This window comes from Gasterosteus aculeatus, unplaced genomic scaffold (assembly GCF_964276395.1).
Source record: "Gasterosteus aculeatus unplaced genomic scaffold, fGasAcu3.hap1.1 HAP1_SCAFFOLD_29, whole genome shotgun sequence".
Taxonomy (NCBI): Eukaryota; Metazoa; Chordata; class Actinopteri; order Perciformes; family Gasterosteidae; genus Gasterosteus; species Gasterosteus aculeatus.
Window position 1 is genome coordinate 37,516 of NW_027554887.1, and position 15,352 is coordinate 52,867.

At 44.8% G+C, this 15,352-nt stretch overlaps 26 non-coding genes across 26 annotated transcripts; all 26 read left to right on the forward strand.

Moving 5' to 3' along the window:
- Positions 1 to 330: 330 nt before the first annotated feature.
- LOC144393572 (U2 spliceosomal RNA) lies at positions 331 to 521 on the forward strand. Its single transcript, XR_013456412.1, has one exon. It is a non-coding gene; the product is annotated as a U2 spliceosomal RNA (small nuclear RNA).
- Positions 522 to 797: 276 nt separating this feature from the next.
- On the forward strand, positions 798 to 961 carry LOC144393614 (U1 spliceosomal RNA). The gene has a single exon (XR_013456454.1). It is a non-coding gene; the product is annotated as a U1 spliceosomal RNA (small nuclear RNA).
- A 442-nt stretch (positions 962 to 1,403) lies between these two features.
- LOC144393776 (U5 spliceosomal RNA) lies at positions 1,404 to 1,518 on the forward strand. The gene has a single exon (XR_013456616.1). It is a non-coding gene; the product is annotated as a U5 spliceosomal RNA (small nuclear RNA).
- Positions 1,519 to 2,120: 602 nt separating this feature from the next.
- Positions 2,121 to 2,311, forward strand: LOC144393573 (U2 spliceosomal RNA). The gene has a single exon (XR_013456414.1). It is a non-coding gene; the product is annotated as a U2 spliceosomal RNA (small nuclear RNA).
- A 276-nt stretch (positions 2,312 to 2,587) lies between these two features.
- On the forward strand, positions 2,588 to 2,751 carry LOC144393626 (U1 spliceosomal RNA). Its single transcript, XR_013456466.1, has one exon. It is a non-coding gene; the product is annotated as a U1 spliceosomal RNA (small nuclear RNA).
- A 442-nt stretch (positions 2,752 to 3,193) lies between these two features.
- LOC144393778 (U5 spliceosomal RNA) lies at positions 3,194 to 3,308 on the forward strand. The gene has a single exon (XR_013456617.1). It is a non-coding gene; the product is annotated as a U5 spliceosomal RNA (small nuclear RNA).
- Positions 3,309 to 3,910: 602 nt separating this feature from the next.
- LOC144393574 (U2 spliceosomal RNA) lies at positions 3,911 to 4,101 on the forward strand. Its single transcript, XR_013456415.1, has one exon. It is a non-coding gene; the product is annotated as a U2 spliceosomal RNA (small nuclear RNA).
- Positions 4,102 to 4,377: 276 nt separating this feature from the next.
- Positions 4,378 to 4,541, forward strand: LOC144393638 (U1 spliceosomal RNA). The gene has a single exon (XR_013456478.1). It is a non-coding gene; the product is annotated as a U1 spliceosomal RNA (small nuclear RNA).
- A 442-nt stretch (positions 4,542 to 4,983) lies between these two features.
- On the forward strand, positions 4,984 to 5,098 carry LOC144393780 (U5 spliceosomal RNA). The gene has a single exon (XR_013456619.1). It is a non-coding gene; the product is annotated as a U5 spliceosomal RNA (small nuclear RNA).
- A 602-nt stretch (positions 5,099 to 5,700) lies between these two features.
- Positions 5,701 to 5,891, forward strand: LOC144393575 (U2 spliceosomal RNA). Its single transcript, XR_013456416.1, has one exon. It is a non-coding gene; the product is annotated as a U2 spliceosomal RNA (small nuclear RNA).
- Positions 5,892 to 6,167: 276 nt separating this feature from the next.
- Positions 6,168 to 6,331, forward strand: LOC144393650 (U1 spliceosomal RNA). The gene has a single exon (XR_013456491.1). It is a non-coding gene; the product is annotated as a U1 spliceosomal RNA (small nuclear RNA).
- A 442-nt stretch (positions 6,332 to 6,773) lies between these two features.
- On the forward strand, positions 6,774 to 6,888 carry LOC144393781 (U5 spliceosomal RNA). Its single transcript, XR_013456620.1, has one exon. It is a non-coding gene; the product is annotated as a U5 spliceosomal RNA (small nuclear RNA).
- Positions 6,889 to 7,490: 602 nt separating this feature from the next.
- Positions 7,491 to 7,681, forward strand: LOC144393576 (U2 spliceosomal RNA). The gene has a single exon (XR_013456417.1). It is a non-coding gene; the product is annotated as a U2 spliceosomal RNA (small nuclear RNA).
- Positions 7,682 to 7,957: 276 nt separating this feature from the next.
- Positions 7,958 to 8,121, forward strand: LOC144393663 (U1 spliceosomal RNA). Its single transcript, XR_013456504.1, has one exon. It is a non-coding gene; the product is annotated as a U1 spliceosomal RNA (small nuclear RNA).
- Positions 8,122 to 8,563: 442 nt separating this feature from the next.
- LOC144393782 (U5 spliceosomal RNA) lies at positions 8,564 to 8,678 on the forward strand. The gene has a single exon (XR_013456622.1). It is a non-coding gene; the product is annotated as a U5 spliceosomal RNA (small nuclear RNA).
- Positions 8,679 to 9,280: 602 nt separating this feature from the next.
- LOC144393654 (U2 spliceosomal RNA) lies at positions 9,281 to 9,471 on the forward strand. The gene has a single exon (XR_013456495.1). It is a non-coding gene; the product is annotated as a U2 spliceosomal RNA (small nuclear RNA).
- Positions 9,472 to 9,747: 276 nt separating this feature from the next.
- On the forward strand, positions 9,748 to 9,911 carry LOC144393675 (U1 spliceosomal RNA). The gene has a single exon (XR_013456516.1). It is a non-coding gene; the product is annotated as a U1 spliceosomal RNA (small nuclear RNA).
- A 442-nt stretch (positions 9,912 to 10,353) lies between these two features.
- LOC144393783 (U5 spliceosomal RNA) lies at positions 10,354 to 10,468 on the forward strand. Its single transcript, XR_013456623.1, has one exon. It is a non-coding gene; the product is annotated as a U5 spliceosomal RNA (small nuclear RNA).
- Positions 10,469 to 11,070: 602 nt separating this feature from the next.
- Positions 11,071 to 11,261, forward strand: LOC144393578 (U2 spliceosomal RNA). Its single transcript, XR_013456419.1, has one exon. It is a non-coding gene; the product is annotated as a U2 spliceosomal RNA (small nuclear RNA).
- Positions 11,262 to 11,537: 276 nt separating this feature from the next.
- On the forward strand, positions 11,538 to 11,701 carry LOC144393687 (U1 spliceosomal RNA). Its single transcript, XR_013456528.1, has one exon. It is a non-coding gene; the product is annotated as a U1 spliceosomal RNA (small nuclear RNA).
- A 442-nt stretch (positions 11,702 to 12,143) lies between these two features.
- Positions 12,144 to 12,258, forward strand: LOC144393784 (U5 spliceosomal RNA). The gene has a single exon (XR_013456624.1). It is a non-coding gene; the product is annotated as a U5 spliceosomal RNA (small nuclear RNA).
- A 602-nt stretch (positions 12,259 to 12,860) lies between these two features.
- LOC144393580 (U2 spliceosomal RNA) lies at positions 12,861 to 13,051 on the forward strand. The gene has a single exon (XR_013456420.1). It is a non-coding gene; the product is annotated as a U2 spliceosomal RNA (small nuclear RNA).
- Positions 13,052 to 13,327: 276 nt separating this feature from the next.
- Positions 13,328 to 13,491, forward strand: LOC144393699 (U1 spliceosomal RNA). The gene has a single exon (XR_013456540.1). It is a non-coding gene; the product is annotated as a U1 spliceosomal RNA (small nuclear RNA).
- Positions 13,492 to 13,933: 442 nt separating this feature from the next.
- LOC144393786 (U5 spliceosomal RNA) lies at positions 13,934 to 14,048 on the forward strand. The gene has a single exon (XR_013456626.1). It is a non-coding gene; the product is annotated as a U5 spliceosomal RNA (small nuclear RNA).
- Positions 14,049 to 14,650: 602 nt separating this feature from the next.
- Positions 14,651 to 14,841, forward strand: LOC144393581 (U2 spliceosomal RNA). The gene has a single exon (XR_013456421.1). It is a non-coding gene; the product is annotated as a U2 spliceosomal RNA (small nuclear RNA).
- A 276-nt stretch (positions 14,842 to 15,117) lies between these two features.
- Positions 15,118 to 15,281, forward strand: LOC144393712 (U1 spliceosomal RNA). The gene has a single exon (XR_013456552.1). It is a non-coding gene; the product is annotated as a U1 spliceosomal RNA (small nuclear RNA).
- Positions 15,282 to 15,352: the final 71 nt, after the last annotated feature.

Here is a 15,352-nt window from a genome sequence, read left to right on the forward strand (position 1 = left end):
TGGAGTCACTAGTGGAGCCTTGCAGCAAGTCTCAAATCTCTGTCTGAATCCATTGTGAAATCAACAAGATTTTCAGCAGGACTTTACAGTGATTAATCATCACTGGAGTCTCTAGTGTCTGAAACAACAGTGAAATCAACCAGATTTCAGCAGGAGTTTACACTTTTGCTTGTAAACAAATCAATGATTTTAGCTTTTTTGAGGACGGGGGCAGCGTGGGGAGTGGGTTGTTAAGTAGCAAGCGACTGCTACGCCCAGTTGAAAGAACCGCACCGCGACAATTGAGATATGTGCTGGTACGTTGGGTCTGCAAACAAACAGTTTGGTGTTATCGCTTCTCGGCCTTTTGGCTAAGATCAAGTGTAGTATCTGTTCTTATCAGTTTAATATCTGATATGTCCTCTATACGAGGACTACATATTAAGCCGATTTTTAGCTCTGGGAGATGAAAAAGGGGCTTGCTCCGTTCACTCCAAGCATCGACCCGGTATTGCAGCACCTCCGGGAACGGTGCACCCTTTAAATTGTGGAAAATAAAAGAAATGGTAACCTGAATCAGTGGTGTGGTGTTGGAAATGATTTCTGCTTTGAGTAAAACAAGTCTCACCTCCACATAGTTTTTAAGACTGAGGCTTTTGGCAAGTGACTTATGCTTACTCATCAATAGTGCCTTTGTTTTGCAAGTCTCAAATCACTGATTTTAACTTCACCGATCTGTGAGGACGGTGCCATCTGCGAACCGTCACCACAAATGCTGTGACTGGGAATACCGTCCCTGCCTCTGTCACCACCAACTCATACTTACCTGGCAGGGGAGATACCATGATCAAGAAGGTGGTTCACCCAGGGCGAGGCTCAGTCATTGCACTGCGACTGTGCTGACCACTGCGAATTCCCCAAATGTGGGAATCTCGACTGCATAATTTGTGGTAGTGGGGGACTGCGTTCGCGCTCTCCCCTGATATTGAAGTCAAAGAAAAACCAGGTGTCCCGTTTAATCATCACTGTCTGAATCCCTAGTGAAATCAACCACATTTCAGCAGGATTTTACACGGATTAATCACCACTGCACTGGAGTCTCCGGTGGAGGGAGTCTACAATCAGCAAATCACTGTCTGAATCCAAAGTGAAATCAACCAGATTTCAGCATTAATCATCACTGCGCTGGAGTCTCCAGTGGAGCACGTCTCAAATCAGCAAATCACTGTCTGAATCCAAAGTGAAATCAAGCACATTTCAGCAGGACTTTACACTTTTGCTTGTAAACAAATCAATGAGTTTTTGATGGCTGGTGCTGGGGAATGGGTTTGGCATTGGACAACCGCAGCTCAACCAGTCCCAACCACAAGAGGGATCACTGTTGCGACTGGGATATAAGGCTGCCTGTCACCTGATTCCGCAACTGACTTTGGTTTCTCTTCAATACGCATAAGTCTTTCGCCTTTTACTAAAGACTTCCGTGGAGAGGAACAACAATGAGTTGACCATATTTTTGGCAGGCTCTGCCAATTGGCTGAGCCTCATGTACTTGTGTGAAAAGAAAAGTAGTTGGACAGAGGCTCCTGACAATGGAGCACAAACAAAGTTGTGTTTACTTATCACTGGAGTCACTAGTGCAGCAAGTCTCAAATCACTGTCTGAATCCAAAGTGAAATCAACCAGATTTCAGCAGGATTTTACAGGGATTAATGGTCACTTTACTGGAGTCTCCGGTGGAGCACGTCTCAAATCAGCAAATCACTGTCTGAATTCATTGTGAAATCAACAAGATTTTCAGCAGGAATCATCACTGGAGTCACTAGTGGAGCCTTGCAGCAAGTCTCAAATCTCTGTCTGAATCCATTGTGAAATCAACAAGATTTTCAGCAGGACTTTACAGTGATTAATCATCACTGGAGTCTCTAGTGTCTGAAACAACAGTGAAATCAACCAGATTTCAGCAGGAGTTTACACTTTTGCTTGTAAACAAATCAATGATTTTAGCTTTTTTGAGGACGGGGGCAGCGTGGGGAGTGGGTTGTTAAGTAGCAAGCGACTGCTACGCCCAGTTGAAAGAACCGCACCGCGACAATTGAGATATGTGCTGGTACGTTGGGTCTGCAAACAAACAGTTTGGTGTTATCGCTTCTCGGCCTTTTGGCTAAGATCAAGTGTAGTATCTGTTCTTATCAGTTTAATATCTGATATGTCCTCTATACGAGGACTACATATTAAGCCGATTTTTAGCTCTGGGAGATGAAAAAGGGGCTTGCTCCGTTCACTCCAAGCATCGACCCGGTATTGCAGCACCTCCGGGAACGGTGCACCCTTTAAATTGTGGAAAATAAAAGAAATGGTAACCTGAATCAGTGGTGTGGTGTTGGAAATGATTTCTGCTTTGAGTAAAACAAGTCTCACCTCCACATAGTTTTTAAGACTGAGGCTTTTGGCAAGTGACTTATGCTTACTCATCAATAGTGCCTTTGTTTTGCAAGTCTCAAATCACTGATTTTAACTTCACCGATCTGTGAGGACGGTGCCATCTGCGAACCGTCACCACAAATGCTGTGACTGGGAATACCGTCCCTGCCTCTGTCACCACCAACTCATACTTACCTGGCAGGGGAGATACCATGATCAAGAAGGTGGTTCACCCAGGGCGAGGCTCAGTCATTGCACTGCGACTGTGCTGACCACTGCGAATTCCCCAAATGTGGGAATCTCGACTGCATAATTTGTGGTAGTGGGGGACTGCGTTCGCGCTCTCCCCTGATATTGAAGTCAAAGAAAAACCAGGTGTCCCGTTTAATCATCACTGTCTGAATCCCTAGTGAAATCAACCACATTTCAGCAGGATTTTACACGGATTAATCACCACTGCACTGGAGTCTCCGGTGGAGGGAGTCTACAATCAGCAAATCACTGTCTGAATCCAAAGTGAAATCAACCAGATTTCAGCATTAATCATCACTGCGCTGGAGTCTCCAGTGGAGCACGTCTCAAATCAGCAAATCACTGTCTGAATCCAAAGTGAAATCAAGCACATTTCAGCAGGACTTTACACTTTTGCTTGTAAACAAATCAATGAGTTTTTGATGGCTGGTGCTGGGGAATGGGTTTGGCATTGGACAACCGCAGCTCAACCAGTCCCAACCACAAGAGGGATCACTGTTGCGACTGGGATATAAGGCTGCCTGTCACCTGATTCCGCAACTGACTTTGGTTTCTCTTCAATACGCATAAGTCTTTCGCCTTTTACTAAAGACTTCCGTGGAGAGGAACAACAATGAGTTGACCATATTTTTGGCAGGCTCTGCCAATTGGCTGAGCCTTATGTACTTGTGTGAAAAGAAAAGTAGTTGGACAGAGGCTCCTGACAATGGAGCACAAACAAAGTTGTGTTTACTTATCACTGGAGTCACTAGTGCAGCAAGTCTCAAATCACTGTCTGAATCCAAAGTGAAATCAACCAGATTTCAGCAGGATTTTACAGGGATTAATGGTCACTTTACTGGAGTCTCCGGTGGAGCACGTCTCAAATCAGCAAATCACTGTCTGAATTCATTGTGAAATCAACAAGATTTTCAGCAGGAATCATCACTGGAGTCACTAGTGGAGCCTTGCAGCAAGTCTCAAATCTCTGTCTGAATCCATTGTGAAATCAACAAGATTTTCAGCAGGACTTTACAGTGATTAATCATCACTGGAGTCTCTAGTGTCTGAAACAACAGTGAAATCAACCAGATTTCAGCAGGAGTTTACACTTTTGCTTGTAAACAAATCAATGATTTTAGCTTTTTTGAGGACGGGGGCAGCGTGGGGAGTGGGTTGTTAAGTAGCAAGCGACTGCTACGCCCAGTTGAAAGAACCGCACCGCGACAATTGAGATATGTGCTGGTACGTTGGGTCTGCAAACAAACAGTTTGGTGTTATCGCTTCTCGGCCTTTTGGCTAAGATCAAGTGTAGTATCTGTTCTTATCAGTTTAATATCTGATATGTCCTCTATACGAGGACTACATATTAAGCCGATTTTTAGCTCTGGGAGATGAAAAAGGGGCTTGCTCCGTTCACTCCAAGCATCGACCCGGTATTGCAGCACCTCCGGGAACGGTGCACCCTTTAAATTGTGGAAAATAAAAGAAATGGTAACCTGAATCAGTGGTGTGGTGTTGGAAATGATTTCTGCTTTGAGTAAAACAAGTCTCACCTCCACATAGTTTTTAAGACTGAGGCTTTTGGCAAGTGACTTATGCTTACTCATCAATAGTGCCTTTGTTTTGCAAGTCTCAAATCACTGATTTTAACTTCACCGATCTGTGAGGACGGTGCCATCTGCGAACCGTCACCACAAATGCTGTGACTGGGAATACCGTCCCTGCCTCTGTCACCACCAACTCATACTTACCTGGCAGGGGAGATACCATGATCAAGAAGGTGGTTCACCCAGGGCGAGGCTCAGTCATTGCACTGCGACTGTGCTGACCACTGCGAATTCCCCAAATGTGGGAATCTCGACTGCATAATTTGTGGTAGTGGGGGACTGCGTTCGCGCTCTCCCCTGATATTGAAGTCAAAGAAAAACCAGGTGTCCCGTTTAATCATCACTGTCTGAATCCCTAGTGAAATCAACCACATTTCAGCAGGATTTTACACGGATTAATCACCACTGCACTGGAGTCTCCGGTGGAGGGAGTCTACAATCAGCAAATCACTGTCTGAATCCAAAGTGAAATCAACCAGATTTCAGCATTAATCATCACTGCGCTGGAGTCTCCAGTGGAGCACGTCTCAAATCAGCAAATCACTGTCTGAATCCAAAGTGAAATCAAGCACATTTCAGCAGGACTTTACACTTTTGCTTGTAAACAAATCAATGAGTTTTTGATGGCTGGTGCTGGGGAATGGGTTTGGCATTGGACAACCGCAGCTCAACCAGTCCCAACCACAAGAGGGATCACTGTTGCGACTGGGATATAAGGCTGCCTGTCACCTGATTCCGCAACTGACTTTGGTTTCTCTTCAATACGCATAAGTCTTTCGCCTTTTACTAAAGACTTCCGTGGAGAGGAACAACAATGAGTTGACCATATTTTTGGCAGGCTCTGCCAATTGGCTGAGCCTCATGTACTTGTGTGAAAAGAAAAGTAGTTGGACAGAGGCTCCTGACAATGGAGCACAAACAAAGTTGTGTTTACTTATCACTGGAGTCACTAGTGCAGCAAGTCTCAAATCACTGTCTGAATCCAAAGTGAAATCAACCAGATTTCAGCAGGATTTTACAGGGATTAATGGTCACTTTACTGGAGTCTCCGGTGGAGCACGTCTCAAATCAGCAAATCACTGTCTGAATTCATTGTGAAATCAACAAGATTTTCAGCAGGAATCATCACTGGAGTCACTAGTGGAGCCTTGCAGCAAGTCTCAAATCTCTGTCTGAATCCATTGTGAAATCAACAAGATTTTCAGCAGGACTTTACAGTGATTAATCATCACTGGAGTCTCTAGTGTCTGAAACAACAGTGAAATCAACCAGATTTCAGCAGGAGTTTACACTTTTGCTTGTAAACAAATCAATGATTTTAGCTTTTTTGAGGACGGGGGCAGCGTGGGGAGTGGGTTGTTAAGTAGCAAGCGACTGCTACGCCCAGTTGAAAGAACCGCACCGCGACAATTGAGATATGTGCTGGTACGTTGGGTCTGCAAACAAACAGTTTGGTGTTATCGCTTCTCGGCCTTTTGGCTAAGATCAAGTGTAGTATCTGTTCTTATCAGTTTAATATCTGATATGTCCTCTATACGAGGACTACATATTAAGCCGATTTTTAGCTCTGGGAGATGAAAAAGGGGCTTGCTCCGTTCACTCCAAGCATCGACCCGGTATTGCAGCACCTCCGGGAACGGTGCACCCTTTAAATTGTGGAAAATAAAAGAAATGGTAACCTGAATCAGTGGTGTGGTGTTGGAAATGATTTCTGCTTTGAGTAAAACAAGTCTCACCTCCACATAGTTTTTAAGACTGAGGCTTTTGGCAAGTGACTTATGCTTACTCATCAATAGTGCCTTTGTTTTGCAAGTCTCAAATCACTGATTTTAACTTCACCGATCTGTGAGGACGGTGCCATCTGCGAACCGTCACCACAAATGCTGTGACTGGGAATACCGTCCCTGCCTCTGTCACCACCAACTCATACTTACCTGGCAGGGGAGATACCATGATCAAGAAGGTGGTTCACCCAGGGCGAGGCTCAGTCATTGCACTGCGACTGTGCTGACCACTGCGAATTCCCCAAATGTGGGAATCTCGACTGCATAATTTGTGGTAGTGGGGGACTGCGTTCGCGCTCTCCCCTGATATTGAAGTCAAAGAAAAACCAGGTGTCCCGTTTAATCATCACTGTCTGAATCCCTAGTGAAATCAACCACATTTCAGCAGGATTTTACACGGATTAATCACCACTGCACTGGAGTCTCCGGTGGAGGGAGTCTACAATCAGCAAATCACTGTCTGAATCCAAAGTGAAATCAACCAGATTTCAGCATTAATCATCACTGCGCTGGAGTCTCCAGTGGAGCACGTCTCAAATCAGCAAATCACTGTCTGAATCCAAAGTAAAATCAAGCACATTTCAGCAGGACTTTACACTTTTGCTTGTAAACAAATCAATGAGTTTTTGATGGCTGGTGCTGGGGAATGGGTTTGGCATTGGACAACCGCAGCTCAACCAGTCCCAACCACAAGAGGGATCACTGTTGCGACTGGGATATAAGGCTGCCTGTCACCTGATTCCGCAACTGACTTTGGTTTCTCTTCAATACGCATAAGTCTTTCGCCTTTTACTAAAGACTTCCGTGGAGAGGAACAACAATGAGTTGACCATATTTTTGGCAGGCTCTGCCAATTGGCTGAGCCTCATGTACTTGTGTGAAAAGAAAAGTAGTTGGACAGAGGCTCCTGACAATGGAGCACAAACAAAGTTGTGTTTACTTATCACTGGAGTCACTAGTGCAGCAAGTCTCAAATCACTGTCTGAATCCAAAGTGAAATCAACCAGATTTCAGCAGGATTTTACAGGGATTAATGGTCACTTTACTGGAGTCTCCGGTGGAGCACGTCTCAAATCAGCAAATCACTGTCTGAATTCATTGTGAAATCAACAAGATTTTCAGCAGGAATCATCACTGGAGTCACTAGTGGAGCCTTGCAGCAAGTCTCAAATCCCTGTCTGAATCCATTGTGAAATCAACAAGATTTTCAGCAGGACTTTACAGTGATTAATCATCACTGGAGTCTCTAGTGTCTGAAACAACAGTGAAATCAACCAGATTTCAGCAGGAGTTTACACTTTTGCTTGTAAACAAATCAATGATTTTAGCTTTTTTGAGGACGGGGGCAGCGTGGGGAGTGGGTTGTTAAGTAGCAAGCGACTGCTACGCCCAGTTGAAAGAACCGCACCGCGACAATTGAGATATGTGCTGGTACGTTGGGTCTGCAAACAAACAGTTTGGTGTTATCGCTTCTCGGCCTTTTGGCTAAGATCAAGTGTAGTATCTGTTCTTATCAGTTTAATATCTGATATGTCCTCTATACGAGGACTACATATTAAGCCGATTTTTAGCTCTGGGAGATGAAAAAGGGGCTTGCTCCGTTCACTCCAAGCATCGACCCGGTATTGCAGCACCTCCGGGAACGGTGCACCCTTTAAATTGTGGAAAATAAAAGAAATGGTAACCTGAATCAGTGGTGTGGTGTTGGAAATGATTTCTGCTTTGAGTAAAACAAGTCTCACCTCCACATAGTTTTTAAGACTGAGGCTTTTGGCAAGTGACTTATGCTTACTCATCAATAGTGCCTTTGTTTTGCAAGTCTCAAATCACTGATTTTAACTTCACCGATCTGTGAGGACGGTGCCATCTGCGAACCGTCACCACAAATGCTGTGACTGGGAATACCGTCCCTGCCTCTGTCACCACCAACTCATACTTACCTGGCAGGGGAGATACCATGATCAAGAAGGTGGTTCACCCAGGGCGAGGCTCAGTCATTGCACTGCGACTGTGCTGACCACTGCGAATTCCCCAAATGTGGGAATCTCGACTGCATAATTTGTGGTAGTGGGGGACTGCGTTCGCGCTCTCCCCTGATATTGAAGTCAAAGAAAAACCAGGTGTCCCGTTTAATCATCACTGTCTGAATCCCTAGTGAAATCAACCACATTTCAGCAGGATTTTACACGGATTAATCACCACTGCACTGGAGTCTCCGGTGGAGGGAGTCTACAATCAGCAAATCACTGTCTGAATCCAAAGTGAAATCAACCAGATTTCAGCATTAATCATCACTGCGCTGGAGTCTCCAGTGGAGCACGTCTCAAATCAGCAAATCACTGTCTGAATCCAAAGTGAAATCAAGCACATTTCAGCAGGACTTTACACTTTTGCTTGTAAACAAATCAATGAGTTTTTGATGGCTGGTGCTGGGGAATGGGTTTGGCATTGGACAACCGCAGCTCAACCAGTCCCAACCACAAGAGGGATCACTGTTGCGACTGGGATATAAGGCTGCCTGTCACCTGATTCCGCAACTGACTTTGGTTTCTCTTCAATACGCATAAGTCTTTCGCCTTTTACTAAAGACTTCCGTGGAGAGGAACAACAATGAGTTGACCATATTTTTGGCAGGCTCTGCCAATTGGCTGAGCCTCATGTACTTGTGTGAAAAGAAAAGTAGTTGGACAGAGGCTCCTGACAATGGAGCACAAACAAAGTTGTGTTTACTTATCACTGGAGTCACTAGTGCAGCAAGTCTCAAATCACTGTCTGAATCCAAAGTGAAATCAACCAGATTTCAGCAGGATTTTACAGGGATTAATGGTCACTTTACTGGAGTCTCCGGTGGAGCACGTCTCAAATCAGCAAATCACTGTCTGAATTCATTGTGAAATCAACAAGATTTTCAGCAGGAATCATCACTGGAGTCACTAGTGGAGCCTTGCAGCAAGTCTCAAATCTCTGTCTGAATCCATTGTGAAATCAACAAGATTTTCAGCAGGACTTTACAGTGATTAATCATCACTGGAGTCTCTAGTGTCTGAAACAACAGTGAAATCAACCAGATTTCAGCAGGAGTTTACACTTTTGCTTGTAAACAAATCAATGATTTTAGCTTTTTTGAGGACGGGGGCAGCGTGGGGAGTGGGTTGTTAAGTAGCAAGCGACTGCTACGCCCAGTTGAAAGAACCGCACCGCGACAATTGAGATATGTGCTGGTACGTTGGGTCTGCAAACAAACAGTTTGGTGTTATCGCTTCTCGGCCTTTTGGCTAAGATCAAGTGTAGTATCTGTTCTTATCAGTTTAATATCTGATATGTCCTCTATACGAGGACTACATATTAAGCCGATTTTTAGCTCTGGGAGATGAAAAAGGGGCTTGCTCCGTTCACTCCAAGCATCGACCCGGTATTGCACCCCCTCCGGGAACGGTGCACCCTTTAAATTGTGGAAAATAAAAGAAATGGTAACCTGAATCAGTGGTGTGGTGTTGGAAATGATTTCTGCTTTGAGTAAAACAAGTCTCACCTCCACATAGTTTTTAAGACTGAGGCTTTTGTCAAGTGACTCATGCTTACTCATCAATAGTGCCTTTGTTTTGCAAGTCTCAAATCACTGATTTTAACTTCACCGGTCTGTGAGGACGGTGCCATCTGCGAACCGTCACCACAAATGCTGTGACTGGGAATACCGTCCCTGCCTCTGTCACCACCAACTCATACTTACCTGGCAGGGGAGATACCATGATCAAGAAGGTGGTTCACCCAGGGCGAGGCTCAGTCATTGCACTGCGACTGTGCTGACCACTGCGAATTCCCCAAATGTGGGAATCTCGACTGCATAATTTGTGGTAGTGGGGGACTGCGTTCGCGCTCTCCCCTGATATTGAAGTCAAAGAAAAACCAGGTGTCCCGTTTATTCATCACTGTCTGAATCCCTAGTGAAATCAACCACATTTCAGCAGGATTTTACACGGATTAATCACCACTGCACTGGAGTCTCCAGTGGAGGGAGTCTACAATCAGCAAATCACTGTCTGAATCCAAAGTGAAATCAACCAGATTTCAGCATTAACCATCACTGCGCTGGAGTCTCCAGTGGAGCACGTCTCAAATCAGCAAATCACTGTCTGAATCCAAAGTGAAATCAAGCACATTTCAGCAGGACTTTACACTTTTGCATGTAAACAAATCAATGAGTTGTTGATGGCTGGTGCTGGGGAATGGGTTTGGCATTGGACAACCGCAGCTCAACCAGTCCCAACCACAAGAGGGATCACTGTTGCGACTGGGATATAAGGCTGCCTGCCACCTGATTCCGCAACTGACTTTGGTTTCTCTTCAATACGCATAAGTCTTTCGCCTTTTACTAAAGACTTCCGTGGAGAGGAACAACAATGAGTTGACCATATTTTTGGCAGGCTCTGCCAATTGGCTGAGCCTCATGTACTTGTGTGAAAAGAAAAGTAGTTGGACAGAGGCTCCTGACAATGGAGCACAAACAAAGTTGTGTTTACTTATCACTGGAGTCACTAGTGCAGCAAGTCTCAAATCACTGTCTGAATCCAAAGTGAAATCAACCAGATTTCAGCAGGATTTTACAGGGATTAATGGTCACTTTACTGGAGTCTCCGGTGGAGCACGTCTCAAATCAGCAAATCACTGTCTGAATTCATTGTGAAATCAACAAGATTTTCAGCAGGAATCATCACTGGAGTCACTAGTGGAGCCTTGCAGCAAGTCTCAAATCTCTGTCTGAATCCATTGTGAAATCAACAAGATTTTCAGCAGGACTTTACAGTGATTAATCATCACTGGAGTCTCTAGTGTCTGAAACAACAGTGAAATCAACCAGATTTCAGCAGGAGTTTACACTTTTGCTTGTAAACAAATCAATGATTTTAGCTTTTTTGAGGACGGGGGCAGCGTGGGGAGTGGGTTGTTAAGTAGCAAGCGACTGCTACGCCCAGTTGAAAGAACCGCACCGCGACAATTGAGATATGTGCTGGTACGTTGGGTCTGCAAACAAACAGTTTGGTGTTATCGCTTCTCGGCCTTTTGGCTAAGATCAAGTGTAGTATCTGTTCTTATCAGTTTAATATCTGATATGTCCTCTATACGAGGACTACATATTAAGCCGATTTTTAGCTCTGGGAGATGAAAAAGGGGCTTGCTCCGTTCACTCCAAGCATCGACCCGGTATTGCAGCACCTCCGGGAACGGTGCACCCTTTAAATTGTGGAAAATAAAAGAAATGGTAACCTGAATCAGTGGTGTGGTGTTGGAAATGATTTCTGCTTTGAGTAAAACAAGTCTCACCTCCACATAGTTTTTAAGACTGAGGCTTTTGGCAAGTGACTTATGCTTACTCATCAATAGTGCCTTTGTTTTGCAAGTCTCAAATCACTGATTTTAACTTCACCGATCTGTGAGGACGGTGCCATCTGCGAACCGTCACCACAAATGCTGTGACTGGGAATACCGTCCCTGCCTCTGTCACCACCAACTCATACTTACCTGGCAGGGGAGATACCATGATCAAGAAGGTGGTTCACCCAGGGCGAGGCTCAGTCATTGCACTGCGACTGTGCTGACCACTGCGAATTCCCCAAATGTGGGAATCTCGACTGCATAATTTGTGGTAGTGGGGGACTGCGTTCGCGCTCTCCCCTGATATTGAAGTCAAAGAAAAACCAGGTGTCCCGTTTAATCATCACTGTCTGAATCCCTAGTGAAATCAACCACATTTCAGCAGGATTTTACACGGATTAATCACCACTGCACTGGAGTCTCCGGTGGAGGGAGTCTACAATCAGCAAATCACTGTCTGAATCCAAAGTGAAATCAACCAGATTTCAGCATTAATCATCACTGCGCTGGAGTCTCCAGTGGAGCACGTCTCAAATCAGCAAATCACTGTCTGAATCCAAAGTGAAATCAAGCACATTTCAGCAGGACTTTACACTTTTGCTTGTAAACAAATCAATGAGTTTTTGATGGCTGGTGCTGGGGAATGGGTTTGGCATTGGACAACCGCAGCTCAACCAGTCCCAACCACAAGAGGGATCACTGTTGCGACTGGGATATAAGGCTGCCTGTCACCTGATTCCGCAACTGACTTTGGTTTCTCTTCAATACGCATAAGTCTTTCGCCTTTTACTAAAGACTTCCGTGGAGAGGAACAACAATGAGTTGACCATATTTTTGGCAGGCTCTGCCAATTGGCTGAGCCTCATGTACTTGTGTGAAAAGAAAAGTAGTTGGACAGAGGCTCCTGACAATGGAGCACAAACAAAGTTGTGTTTACTTATCACTGGAGTCACTAGTGCAGCAAGTCTCAAATCACTGTCTGAATCCAAAGTGAAATCAACCAGATTTCAGCAGGATTTTACAGGGATTAATGGTCACTTTACTGGAGTCTCCGGTGGAGCACGTCTCAAATCAGCAAATCACTGTCTGAATTCATTGTGAAATCAACAAGATTTTCAGCAGGAATCATCACTGGAGTCACTAGTGGAGCCTTGCAGCAAGTCTCAAATCTCTGTCTGAATCCATTGTGAAATCAACAAGATTTTCAGCAGGACTTTACAGTGATTAATCATCACTGGAGTCTCTAGTGTCTGAAACAACAGTGAAATCAACCAGATTTCAGCAGGAGTTTACACTTTTGCTTGTAAACAAATCAATGATTTTAGCTTTTTTGAGGACGGGGGCAGCGTGGGGAGTGGGTTGTTAAGTAGCAAGCGACTGCTACGCCCAGTTGAAAGAACCGCACCGCGACAATTGAGATATGTGCTGGTACGTTGGGTCTGCAAACAAACAGTTTGGTGTTATCGCTTCTCGGCCTTTTGGCTAAGATCAAGTGTAGTATCTGTTCTTATCAGTTTAATATCTGATATGTCCTCTATACGAGGACTACATATTAAGCCGATTTTTAGCTCTGGGAGATGAAAAAGGGGCTTGCTCCGTTCACTCCAAGCATCGACCCGGTATTGCAGCACCTCCGGGAACGGTGCACCCTTTAAATTGTGGAAAATAAAAGAAATGGTAACCTGAATCAGTGGTGTGGTGTTGGAAATGATTTCTGCTTTGAGTAAAACAAGTCTCACCTCCACATAGTTTTTAAGACTGAGGCTTTTGGCAAGTGACTTATGCTTACTCATCAATAGTGCCTTTGTTTTGCAAGTCTCAAATCACTGATTTTAACTTCACCGATCTGTGAGGACGGTGCCATCTGCGAACCGTCACCACAAATGCTGTGACTGGGAATACCGTCCCTGCCTCTGTCACCACCAACTCATACTTACCTGGCAGGGGAGATACCATGATCAAGAAGGTGGTTCACCCAGGGCGAGGCTCAGTCATTGCACTGCGACTGTGCTGACCACTGCGAATTCCCCAAATGTGGGAATCTCGACTGCATAATTTGTGGTAGTGGGGGACTGCGTTCGCGCTCTCCCCTGATATTGAAGTCAAAGAAAAACCAGGTGTCCCGTTTAATCATCACTGTCTGAATCCCTAGTGAAATCAACCACATTTCAGCAGGATTTTACACGGATTAATCACCACTGCACTGGAGTCTCCGGTGGAGGGAGTCTACAATCAGCAAATCACTGTCTGAATCCAAAGTGAAATCAACCAGATTTCAGCATTAATCATCACTGCGCTGGAGTCTCCAGTGGAGCACGTCTCAAATCAGCAAATCACTGTCTGAATCCAAAGTAAAATCAAGCACATTTCAGCAGGACTTTACACTTTTGCTTGTAAACAAATCAATGAGTTTTTGATGGCTGGTGCTGGGGAATGGGTTTGGCATTGGACAACCGCAGCTCAACCAGTCCCAACCACAAGAGGGATCACTGTTGCGACTGGGATATAAGGCTGCCTGTCACCTGATTCCGCAACTGACTTTGGTTTCTCTTCAATACGCATAAGTCTTTCGCCTTTTACTAAAGACTTCCGTGGAGAGGAACAACAATGAGTTGACCATATTTTTGGCAGGCTCTGCCAATTGGCTGAGCCTCATGTACTTGTGTGAAAAGAAAAGTAGTTGGACAGAGGCTCCTGACAATGGAGCACAAACAAAGTTGTGTTTACTTATCACTGGAGTCACTAGTGCAGCAAGTCTCAAATCACTGTCTGAATCCAAAGTGAAATCAACCAGATTTCAGCAGGATTTTACAGGGATTAATGGTCACTTTACTGGAGTCTCCGGTGGAGCACGTCTCAAATCAGCAAATCACTGTCTGAATTCATTGTGAAATCAACAAGATTTTCAGCAGGAATCATCACTGGAGTCACTAGTGGAGCCTTGCAGCAAGTCTCAAATCCCTGTCTGAATCCATTGTGAAATCAACAAGATTTTCAGCAGGACTTTACAGTGATTAATCATCACTGGAGTCTCTAGTGTCTGAAACAACAGTGAAATCAACCAGATTTCAGCAGGAGTTTACACTTTTGCTTGTAAACAAATCAATGATTTTAGCTTTTTTGAGGACGGGGGCAGCGTGGGGAGTGGGTTGTTAAGTAGCAAGCGACTGCTACGCCCAGTTGAAAGAACCGCACCGCGACAATTGAGATATGTGCTGGTACGTTGGGTCTGCAAACAAACAGTTTGGTGTTATCGCTTCTCGGCCTTTTGGCTAAGATCAAGTGTAGTATCTGTTCTTATCAGTTTAATATCTGATATGTCCTCTATACGAGGACTACATATTAAGCCGATTTTTAGCTCTGGGAGATGAAAAAGGGGCTTGCTCCGTTCACTCCAAGCATCGACCCGGTATTGCAGCACCTCCGGGAACGGTGCACCCTTTAAATTGTGGAAAATAAAAGAAATGGTAACCTGAATCAGTGGTGTGGTGTTGGAAATGATTTCTGCTTTGAGTAAAACAAGTCTCACCTCCACATAGTTTTTAAGACTGAGGCTTTTGGCAAGTGACTTATGCTTACTCATCAATAGTGCCTTTGTTTTGCAAGTCTCAAATCACTGATTTTAACTTCACCGATCTGTGAGGACGGTGCCATCTGCGAACCGTCACCACAAATGCTGTGACTGGGAATACCGTCCCTGCCTCTGTCACCACCAACTCATACTTACCTGGCAGGGGAGATACCATGATCAAGAAGGTGGTTCACCCAGGGCGAGGCTCAGTCATTGCACTGCGACTGTGCTGACCACTGCGAATTCCCCAAATGTGGGAATCTCGACTGCATAATTTGTGGTAGTGGGGGACTGCGTTCGCGCTCTCCCCTGATATTGAAGTCAAAGAAAAACCAGGTGTCCCGTTTAATCATCACTGTCTGAATCCCTAGTGAAATCAACCA